The sequence below is a fragment of the Mauremys mutica genome, chromosome 23 (assembly GCF_020497125.1).
Source record: "Mauremys mutica isolate MM-2020 ecotype Southern chromosome 23, ASM2049712v1, whole genome shotgun sequence".
Lineage (NCBI taxonomy): Eukaryota > Metazoa > Chordata > Testudines > Geoemydidae > Mauremys > Mauremys mutica.
Genome location: NC_059094.1, coordinates 4,717,483 through 4,727,879, shown reverse-complemented (window position 1 = coordinate 4,727,879; position 10,397 = coordinate 4,717,483). Strand labels below are relative to the sequence as shown.

The 10,397-nt window shown below is 46.2% G+C and overlaps 1 protein-coding gene across 7 annotated transcripts in view; it reads left to right on the top strand.

Moving 5' to 3' along the window:
• Positions 1-2,890: 2,890 nt before the first annotated feature.
• The window catches only part of SCMH1 (Scm polycomb group protein homolog 1), a 107,397-nt gene continuing 99,890 nt past the window's right edge, over positions 2,891-10,397 (top strand). For 3 of the 7 annotated variants that reach the window (XM_044997987.1, XM_044997983.1, XM_044997980.1), the window contains exon 1: positions 2,891-3,020. The gene's annotated coding sequence lies outside the window, so the exon portion shown is untranslated. Of the gene's footprint in view, positions 3,021-5,241; positions 5,259-10,232; positions 10,349-10,397 lie in introns of those variants that run through there. The other 4 variants (XM_044997982.1, XM_044997986.1, XM_044997981.1 and 1 more) reach the window with 4 other exon arrangements.

The window sequence follows — 10,397 nt, the reverse complement described above, 5'->3', positions numbered from 1 at the left end:
TAATGCGGTCTTGGGATGCATTAGGCGAGGTATTTCTAGTAGGGATAAGGAGGTGCTAGTCCCATTATATAAGGCGTTGGTAAGACCTCATTTGGAGTATTGTGTGCAGTTTTGGTCTCCCATGTTTAAGAAGGATGAATTCAAACTGGAACGGGTACAAAGAAGGGCCACTAGAATGATCCGAGGAATGGAAAGCCTGTCGTATGAAAGGAGACTTGAGGAGCTCGGTTTGTTTTCCTTAACCAAAAGAAGGATAAGAGGAGATATGATTGCACTCTTTAAATATATCAGAGGGATAAATACCAGGGAAGGAGAGGAATTATTTCAGCTCAGTGCTAATGTGGACACGAGGACAAACGGATATAAATTGTCAGTCAGGAAATTTAGGCTTGAAATTAGACGAAGGTTTCTAACCATCAGAGGAGTGCAATTCTGGAACAGCCTACCAAGGGAAACAGTGGGGGTGAAGGACCTCCATGACTTTAAGATTAAGCTAGATAAGTTTATGGAGGAGATGGTATGATAGGATAACGGGCTTAGTCAATAGGTCAATTAAGTGCCACACTGGTAATTAGTAGAATGGGTCAATGATAGGATATTGTTAGCCTTTTTCCAGAGGGTATGGCTGGAGAGTCTTGCCCGCATGCTCGGGGTTCAGCTGACCGCCATATTTGGGGTCAGGAAGGAATTTTCCTCCAGGGTAGATTGGCAGTGGCCCTGGAGGTTTTTCGCCTTCCTCCGAAGCATGGGGCAGGGGTCGCTTGCTTAAGGAGTGGGTGGATCGGGTGGCCTGCATCTTGCAGGAGGTCAGACTAGATGATCATAATGGTCCCTTCTGATCTTGAATTCTATGATTCTATGATTCTTAAACATGGGAGACCAGAACTGCACACAGTATTCCAGATGAGGTCTTACCAGTGCCTTATATAACGGTACTAACACCTCCTTATCTTTGTTGGAAATACCTCGCCTGATGCATCCTAAAACTGCATTAGCTTTTTTAATGGCCATATCACATTGGCGGCTCGGAGTCATCCTGTGATCAACCAATACTCCGAGGTCCTTCTCTTCCTGTTACTTCCAACTGATGCATCCCCAATTTATAACTAAAATTCTTATTATTAATCCCTAAATGCATGACCTTGCACTTTTCACTATTAAATTTCATCCTATTACTATTACTCCAGTTTACAAGGTCATCCAGATCTTCCTGTATGATATCCCAGTCCTTCTCTGTTTTAGCGATACCTCCCAGCTTTGTGTCATCCGCAAACTTTATTAGCACCTTTTTGTGCCAAGGTCAGTAATAAAAAGGTTAAATAAGATTGGTCCCAAAACTGATCCCTGAGGAACTCCACTAGCAACCTCCTTCTAGCCTGACAGTTCACCTTTCAGTATGACCCGTTGTAGTCTCCCCTTTAACCAGTTCCTTATCCACCTTTCAATTTTCATATTGACCTTGTTAAAGGCTTTCTGGAAATCTAGATACACTATATCCACTAGATCCCCCTTGTCCACATGCTTATTGACCCCCTCAAAGAATTCTAGTAGATTGGTGAGGCATGATTTCCCTTTACAAAAACCATTTTGACTATTCCCCAACAAATTATGTTCATCTATATGGCTGACAATTTTGTTCTTTACTATAGTTTCAACCAGTTTGCCTGGTACTGAAGTCTGGCTTACCAGCCTGTAATTGCTGGGGTCACCTCTGGAGTCCTTTTTAAAAATTGGTGTCACATTAGCTGTCTTCCAGTCATTTGGTACAGAAGCTGATTTAAATGATAGGTTACAGACGACAGTTAGTAGATAGAATAATGGGCTAGGTAGACTATTGGTCTTAGCAGTATGGCCATTTTATGAGTGTGCTGGGGAAGGGATATCTTTGTTGATGTTGGTGGAAGTCAGGGGGAGGGACGCTGTTTGCTGGGGGATGTCTCTCTCCAGCTGGGGAGATCACTGGCGGTGTTTCTGAGGTTGGTGGAGGTGTTGGTGTATGGGGAGGTTGTGGGAGGGAACTGTGTGCAAGGAAAAGTCTCTCTCTAGCTGGGGGTGGTGCTGTTTGTGCTGGGGGTGAGATCAGTGGGAGTTTCTATGTCTGGTGGGAGTAGAGGAGTGGAGGTGATTTTATGGCTGGTGGGTAGCCAGGGATAGGTCATGGGGAGGCTGAGTGCCAGGGAAGAAGGGAGGTGGGCTCAGGGTGTCTGTGCTGGGGGGTGATCGGTGAGTAGGTAGTTGGGGGTGTATGCCAGGGAAAGAGGAGGACAGGTCTGGGCTGGAAGATGGAGGGAGGTAGCTGAGGGGAGGTCATGGGGGCTGAGGATCAGGGTGTCCGTGCTGGGGGGGTGCCAGGGAAAGAGGGGGGTTATGCTGCAGGAATATTGGGGGGGTGATAGCTGGGGGTATCCCAAGAAGGAGAGGGCTGTGTGGGGGAAGATGGGGTGGTAGACAAGGATGTCCCAGGGAGGAGGGGGCTGTGTGTGGGGAGATGGGGGGTAACCAGAGGTGCCCAGGGAGGAGGGAACTGTGCAAGGAGAAGATGGGGGGTAGTGGGGGGAAGATGGGGTAACCAGGGGTGTCCCGGGAGGACGGGGCTGTGTGGGGGGAGATGGGGGCTAGACAGGGGTGCCCAGGGAGGACGGGGACTGTGCAAGGAGAAGATGGGGGATAGCGGGGGGAAGATGGGGGTAACCAGGGGTGCCCAGGGAGGACGGGGACTGTGCAAGGAGAAGATGGGGGGTAGTGGGGGGAAGATGAGGGGTAACCAGGGGTGTCCCGGGAGGAGGGGCCGTGCCGGGGGGAGACGGGCGGTACCCGAGGGCTGTGCCGGGGGGGGTCTCCACAGCCGCCTCCCCTTCGCGCCCCCCGGCTCCTGCTGTCCCCCGGGCGGCAGGGGGCGGCGTTGGCCGGGCTCGGCGGCTCCGCTCCCTCCCTCCCGGCTCCCTCCCTCCCTGCGCTGCGCATCGGAAACATGGCGGCGGCGAGGGACTGAGCAGCCCCAGCGCTCGGCGGCCGCGCAGGTGAGGGGGCGGCGGGGCGCGCGGGCCGGGCAGCGCCTGTGCCCAGGTTCTTCCGGGGAGCGCTCGGGCCGGCAGGCAGCGCCCAGGCCGCCTCGGGGCTGGGCGGGGAGCCGGGCGCGCAGACACCCGGCCTGGCCCGGCCCCCGCCAGGGGCTCCCAGCACGGGCCCGGCCGCCCGCCCGCCCGCATGGGCGCCGCGCCCGCCCCCAGGCTCTGCGCCGTCTGTCGGCGCCCCGTCAGGCGGGCTGCGAGCGGCCCGCCCCGTCCAGCGCCCAGCCTGGGGCGGTCCCTCCCCTGGGATGGTGTCTGCCTCGGGCCCCAGCCCTGGCCCCGAGCCTGCACAGGCCCTGCCTGCAGCCACCTCCCCGACGAAGCCCAAGAGGGGGTGCAAAGGGCGACCCAGCCCAGGCCGGGGGGAGCCGTTCAACCGTCTCCCCTCGCCTGGCCCAGGCCCCGGGGGCTGGTGACGCTGTCCTGGAAAATCGCAGAGTTCTTCCCAAAGAGCGTTGCTCGATACATCAGTCTTTTCTTGACTTCCAGCAGCCTTTAACCGACAGCCCCGTGTTTTCTACCCAGCACTTCCTAGATCTCGCTTGTGCTTGTTGTGTGGCAGTTCTGACAGTAGCTCTGCCCTGTTCTCTTAACTCTGGGACATCATTTTTCATGGCATGGAAGTTAGCTAGTTTTCAGCCATAATTAAATGCAAAGCTTTTAAGGAGGGTGGGAGTGTTTCTTTTGTTTTACAAGAGAAGAGAGAAGGTCAAGCTGAGAACTTATGCTATCCTTCCAGACTGTGACCCAGTCCTGCAGGATACTCCTATTGGCAATCCCTACTGCCTTCCTGGGCGCTCTGTTCAGGCATGGAAAAACTTGCAGAAGTGGGGCCTCTTTCTGTAAAAAAAAAAACAAAAAAACAAAAAAAAAGTTTCATATTTGTTGTGTGTATGTGCACTAGGCACTGTATGTTGTGTACATACATTATATGTATTGCACAGTTCTACAAGATAATTTAGTACTGTCTTTTGCTCAATTTCTGATGCTGGAGGAAGCCTAAAGTACAGTATAACAGCTGCCACCTGTTGCTTGATTGTCATTGCTACAATGTGTGCTTCTGTATTATAGCCCTGATAGGGTTAAATTTCAGAAGGCGTTTGCTTTTGCTAAACTCCCAAATATCTGACCAGTCAGAACTGAGTGTTATTTTTTTTTAAACCTAGGCGAGGCAGGATGGCCTTGTGGATAAAACTTCAGGCTTTCCTTTCTGGGACCAGGTTCAAGTCCAAAGCAAGACTCATAAAGAAATAAGTTGAACTGTATTAACACAGCCAGGGAAGGGAATTTGGATGGAGCAAGCAGTACAGTTGATGATTGGTTCGATATAGTTGTCATTTCTGTATTCTTCAGATTTGCTGGTGTTTTTGATATTTATTTGATCAGCTGTGGGTATCAAAAGCTGACTTAGAATCTAGAGTTTGCTGTGTTTTACTTAGCAAGATCTGCATGTAGCTGTCTAATAAAAGCTTGGGCTGTTAGTAAAATATATTTCAGGGGGAAGATTGGAGGCGACCAGCTGCCTGTGACTTATTTATTGTTCTTTTTATTAATTTGGGGAGGTGCTTTGACACTGCGGGGATGAGGGCCTTATAAGTGCTTAGTTAGATGGATGTATAAATTAATTCAGTAATAATACTTAGTGTTTATATGGCAGCTTTTATTCAAGGCTCCCAGAGTGCTTCATGGAAGCTAATTATACCTCACAATCTCATGGAAAGTGGGTGAGTAGTATTATCCCTGGTTCACAGGAGGAGAAAAACAAGACAGAGAGAAGTGAAATGACCTGCCAAAGACAGTACAGTAACCAGTAGGCCACACTGCTGTCTTTTTAAACTGGGGAGATCACAGGAAATTCCCAGGCAGTTTTCTGCTTCCTTCTCTCTATGTGAATGCTTTGGGATGTTGCTGAAGTACTCCTCTCAATGTAGAACAATATAAAAATGAACAAGTAGAGGATGCTGCTGGAATATCTATCACTGAAAAATGTGGTCCCTTACTCCTAAGGCATTTCTGGTGTGACGTAAAGGGTAATCCCAGTGACTGGGCAGATAAATCCCATAATTACTATCCCTTGGGGCTTTTTCTTTGTTTACCCTTTGAAAGGTATCTATAGGAAAACATCTGATCCTTCCACAACCCTCAGAATGATGCACTCTGACAGAACTGGAAGCAGAGCAAGAAAAGGTTTGAGACTGTTGTATAAATAGCAAGATGTTTAAAAATAAACATCGTGTCAAATTTGCTGCTGCATATCATTGAGGTATAGTTTACATTTTTTTGAAGCTGCTGTGTAGAATTATGCCAGTATTTTCAAGTCTCAATGGTTAAGTCTTATTTTCAGAATTGCTGGGTACCTCAGCTTCCTTTGACCTCAGTGGAAGTTGTGGGTGTTCCGCACTTCTGAAAATCAGGTCAATTATTTAGGTGCCTAAAATATGGAGATCAAAGCCTAACTTTAGGCTACTGAAGCTTGACTATTTTGGCCTTTGCTCTATAGTATTGTTTACTTTTGTTGTTGTTGTTGTTCATATGATAAATCCTGCCTCGTACTGGCTAAAAAATCCATGTGATGACAGTTTCTATTTATCTTTTTGGAAATCAGTAACACTGGTCAGGAAGAGTGTTTATCAATCCAATTTCATATATAAATAAGTACCTGCTAACTGGTTGCAGAGAGTCACCTCTCAAAAAAGGACAATAGCTTTTTCTGGACCTCCAGCTTCATTTTCCCATTTGAATGTTTGTTTCACACTTTTCCCATCCTGGCCGTGATGAAGATTTCCAGATATTCTAGCTCAAGACATTTGGAACATAGTATGGTGAACGCACCAAGGATTTCGTGATCCTCACCAAAGCCATATAGAATTTCACAAAGACAGTAAGGCTTGAACTCATCTCCTGCTCTGAAAGCACAGATTCCTACCACTTGAGCTAAAGGACAGCTACCATTAGCTGTAACATTATAAGGTCTCTGACACACACTAGAGTAATTCTAAAGCCATCCAGTAGAGAGTGTGGTGCACATACTAATAAGTCAGTCCATTACAATAGGTAAGAGTGTAGGTAACATAACAATACATATTTTTATTTGGTTTGTTTTTTTTTAACCTCAAAATTTGTTTTCCCTTGAGGCAGATATTGACCTCAAATTCTTCTTGGTCAGTATTTACATCACAGCTCCATTAATTATAACTTTTCACTTCAAGAGGAGTCCATGTCTGTTAATAATAACTTTATATTCTTATTTCAAAACAGCAAGCATGAGACTGAATTCACTTTATTAAAAAAAGAAAAAGAAACCTCTCCCCAAAAGCCCCCAAGATATGTCCAGAGGTTAGAGCAAAAGAGTGAGTCAGCCATTGCTGGCTCTATATCTTTGGGTAAGTTGTTTCACCCTCTCTGTCTTGGATTCCTGAGATATAAAATGGGGATAATACGTAACTTTGACTTACCTGTCTGGAAGCAGTGTTTATCAAATGCCTTGACATTTTGGATGAAAGGCGCTGTAGAAGGGCAAAGTGTTGGTATTCACCAACTAACTGACCTTTGAACTATGGGGAACATTTTTTGGGTTGGGAGGGGGGAGAGATGAGCTACACTTTTTATCTTTTTTACTTTATGTAAAAGTAACACAAGAAAAGATTGAGACAAAGGGGTGGAAGGAGCACTGATCAGATGGGGGGGAACAATGAAGAAAGAAAACAGTAAAAGTGCATGTAAACAAACTAGTTGAGCATCTGTGGGGGAGAAGAGGACTGTAGCTCTGAGTGGCCTTGTTTTATGCACCTTTAGAATGTGTGTGACTGCTGTCCTACAAAGCAGACCAAATATACGTTTTGTCAGGCTGCGAAATTCACATACCTGTGTGCTGAGCTGTGTTTTTATGCAGAGGCCTGTGCTTGTTACATGAACCACTCTTATTTTCAGAATCTGGAGCAATATGCTACCCGTTGCTAGGTATGTGAACTTGCACTTCGGTGCCATCATAATTGAGAATTTGATATGTCTGAGTTTCTCATAACATTGATATTTTCAATTTCGTCCGCTTCTTTTTCCTTTCTTGTCTATTTTTCCCATTGCACTGGGTATTCAGGGAACGCAGCTGAAATTCAGTTACGTTTTGTGATGAGAAGGGCAAATTTTGAATCTGTTAGTCTTTAACTCTCCCATTTTTCAGGTTAGTGGAGAAGTTGGCCTCACTATGGACTGGGCTTCACCCATTTTGTGGATAGACAGAGAATCTCGGTTTGTAGGGCAGTTGATCTGTGATAAATTTGCCCAAAAGAGCAGAATGATACTTTATGCTTTTACTGAGTTTTTCCTCATAATATGTTTTAAATAATCCTCGCAACGCCACTGTGCAGTAGATAACAGGTCAGTATTATCTTTCTTTTGGTGATAAGGAAACTGAGGCACAGAGATCAGTTGATTTGCCAAGGCCAGAGAAGGCATTTATGTCAGAGTTGAAAGTAAAACTCTGGAGTTCCTGTCTTCCAAGTCTGTGCTTGTGCCACTAGACCTAACACCTCTCTCTCAAAACTTTATTCATGCTGCCAATCAAATAGCATCAATATGGGGGGAGGGATAGCTCAGTGGTTTGAGCATTGGCCTGCTAAACCCAGGGTTGTGAGTTCAATCCTTGAGGGGGCCATTTAGGGATTGGGGCAAAAATCTGTCTGGGGATTGGTCCTGCTTTGAGCAGGGGGTTGGACTAGATGACCATAGATGAATATCAGACCTTCCAACTCCAATATTCTATGATTCTATGAATATGATCTAAATGCACAAACACTTTTTGCAAATGTCCGACAGCTGACCTGCTTAGTCCCTGTGGCCGTACTTCAATTAGCTCTTGTGCATGCCTGCATGACATAACATGAGGAATCCAGAAATCTCCTGGGGGTTGTTTTTTGAGCTTTGCTATGTTACAGGAATGGAGCTGTTAGTGTCACTGCAAGTATGTTAAATTCAGCTATCCTCCCATTCAGAAATACACAGTTCTTCTCCACTCTCGGTTCTCCTGACAATGTGCCAGAGACTGTGTGGGGCTCTTTCAGGTCAATATATTATCAAGGGAGCTGTTCCAATTCATGCATTGCTGGAGCCATATTTACTGCTGTTTGGTGAGCATGCTGGGGGCAGATACAGTGCAATGCAATCCCAGTGGAATCATTCTGGCTTCTCCCTAATGTCTTGTTGATGTCTGTGGTGCTGGGAAGGACACTAGGAAGAGTAGTTATTTTGCAGCAAGGATTACAGCTGTGCATACTAGCTGCTTGTATGTGTTAAAGGAAACATCTGGTGTTTCTTTCAGTTTTGGTGTCTGAACGCTGCAGTCCACATTGAAAACTGGGCTGTGCAAGTCCTGACCCAAAACCATGTTTGCGTAGAACCCATAACAACATATCAGCCATGTCTCTCTTGCCTTCATGTAGTTCAGGGGTAGGCAACCTACGGCACGCAAGCTGATTTTCAGTGGCACTCACACTGCCCGGGTCCTGGCCACCAGTCCGGGGGACTCTGCATTTTAATTTAATTTAAACATTTTAAAAACCTTATTTACTTTACATACAACAATAGTTTAATTATATATTATAAACTTGTAGAAAGAGACCTTCTAAAAACATTAAAATGTATTACTGGCACGCGAAACCTTAAATCAGAGTGAATAAATGAAGACTCGGCACACCACTGCTGAAAGGTTGCCGACCCCTGATGTAGTTCAACCATGGGGTTAATTAAACCATGAAGAGTATATGGCCAGTGGCTGATTAACCCTTAGAATGAGTGTCCTCATCCATAGAGTGTTGGGAGATGGGAGCTGAGAACTCTGCTTCAGTCTTTGTTTTCATCTACCTCCCCCTGGACAGCAGCCCTGCCATATTTCCTTTTTCAAAGCCATCTCTCCTTCCCAGCTCCAAATAAGTCATTACCTCCTCCGCCCCCAGCCCCTTGCATTCCAGATAATAGGACACCCAGCGATTCACCTCTGCTGGCAGAGAGCCTAATGCTCCCTATCCACTGTTTCCTGACAAGGGTGCTAGCACATCCTCTCTGGGCCCTGTACCAGAAACTCTGCCCTGACCTGCCTTCCCAGTATCCCTGCTGTTTCCCAAGCCAAGAGCCAGCAAACAGAGGGAGGTGGAGCCCTGTATGAGGGCTGGCTGGGAAGAGGGATGTTCTCTGCAGGGGAATGTGGACCAGTAGGACTCACTCTAGGCAAGTGTCCAGCTCTGGCACTGCCTTGCATGGGCCGGAAACATACTCTTCCCCGTAACAGCCCACCTCCTGCCATGCTGCTGTGTAGTAGTTGCCTTTAACTCTCTAGAACTGGCCAGTCCCCAGTGTTAAATGCTTGGAGATGAGCGTGTATCTCAAGGTTTACAGCATGTGTATCAGGCTAGACATTCTGAGTGGGCATTCCCTCTCCCATAATGTCTTTCTGGGAGACGTGGATTTTGTTCTTGGCAACTCACCTTCTGCAGCAACACCCACCACTGCAGAGAGTGAGATGTTTGTGTGTCTCTTCCTGGGGGGGCATCTTTTTGATCAATCTTTGTCCCATCTTTTTACATAACATGGGTTTTCTTGCTTCAGTCACCACAGAGCTATAGGACTCTGCATGAGAAATGTTGCATGTTTGCATATTACATGAGGGGTGCGTATCTAGTCAATGGGATAGTGACCAGAAAGGGAAGATGATGGAGTTGGAATGAAGTGGTTATACAGAATCTCCTTTCTAAAAAATGATATTTTACAAAATGTAAATGGTCCTAGTGCTCGTGTTCCTGTTACCCATTGGCCACTCTTATTTATGCACTGACCCTGGGCGCTGTTTGTCCTGTTCCTGCAAATTACAAGAACCACGTGAAAAACATCTCCACAGTTACTGTTCAACTAATGGGAGACTGCAAAGCTTTCAGCCTCAAACTTGCACTTAATTTAAATTATGAATAATCTGATGAAGAAAGACCTTTGGATCCTATGTATTTATATAGATTTTAAATTCCACCCGCTATACTGCCAAGAAACTAAAGAGGAGAAAAAACACTAAAATATCAAAGCTATGCTGGCTTTGACTTACCCCTGCCACTTCTCTTACAAACAGTGTTTCTAGTGCCTGCTTCTGGTTCTTGCACAGGATTATTTTCTTATTTATTATTTGCATTGCAGTAGCACGGAGGAGTCTCAGTCATGGACCCCGGACCTCATTGTGCTAATCACAGTAATTAACGGTCTTAGAATTCTGCTGACATCGTCAGTGATAGTGGCAGGTAAAGGTGAAACATATTTTATTAAAGCTATATAGTGTGAACTGCTGAG